Raw genomic sequence first — 1,154 nt, 5'->3', positions numbered from 1 at the left:
TACTTTGGATTCCAGGGTGCTGGGGGTGCTGAGGGGCCCTGGGGGGGTCCGGCCCCCGCCGGGGTCTGCTCTGACAGGGGGGAGAAGGGGCATCGTTGAGGTTAAAGGGGTGAGAGTGGCCATCAGTGTGTTGAAAGGGGTCAGGGCTCAGCCGGGGCGCAAAGCCCCGTGTTGGGTGCTGCGGGCAAAGGGGAAGGAGAAGGAGAAGGGGAAAGGGAAAGGGAAGGTGATGGAGGAAAAGGGAAAGGAGAAAGAGAAGGAGGAGATGGAGGAAAAGGGAAAGGAAAAGCGATCAAAGCCTGGCTGTTGGTGCTGGATTGAGCAGCTCTGCTGGTTCCCACATCCCTTTGGAGCACAGACCACGGGAATGGGCTCATTATCCCACAGGGCCCTGGTTTGGGATTGTGGGGTTCCAGGTGTTAATCCCATTGGATGCTGCAGTCACACCAGCGCCCAGGTTCAGTGTTCAGGGGGTAGAAACCACCTCGATTTAGGGGAACAGCCAGAGCTGGATCTCTTTGGGTGCTGCTGGGGGGGGGGCTTTTGGGTGCCCCCATTGAGAGGGGGCTGCAAAGGAGATGCCAACACTTTACACACCCCAACCCTCTGCCCAAGCATTAGCCTGACCATGAGGGGCTTTGCATGGAGGGTTAATTAGTGGGACACTAATAAGGTTTAATGATCTCAGCTGGGGTGACCCAGCACCCACTGGACCTATTTAAGCTCAGCTGCAGAGCCTGGTGCTGCTGGTACATGGGTTCATGGGGATGTGTGGCTATGGAAAAGGGGGAGGACAAGGATGGGATGGGGAAAAGGAGAGTGAAAAGGAGAAAGAGATGGGGAAAAGGAGAGTGAAAAGGAGAATGAAAAGGAGAATGAAAAGGAGAAAGAGATGGGGAAAAGGAGAATGAAAAGGATAATGATGAGGTAGAAGGAAAGAGATGGAGAAGGTGAGAAGGTGCCTGTTGACCAGGAGGTAGCACAGCCGGGGCTGTAAAGAGCCATATATCCACAGAGGGATGCTGGGGACCCCCACAGGCCCCTTTGGAGGGGGGTAGGGGTGAGCACAACGCCCTGAGGGCACCCAAGGGTGGGATGTGACACACACGGAGCCGAGTGTCTCCTTTTGGCACCTCGGTCTCATGGCACATCCT

Source organism: Nestor notabilis, unplaced genomic scaffold (assembly GCF_000696875.1).
Source record: "Nestor notabilis isolate BGI_N333 unplaced genomic scaffold, ASM69687v1 scaffold20850, whole genome shotgun sequence".
Lineage (NCBI taxonomy): Eukaryota > Metazoa > Chordata > Aves > Psittaciformes > Psittacidae > Nestor > Nestor notabilis.
This window is presented reverse-complemented; position numbering follows the sequence as displayed.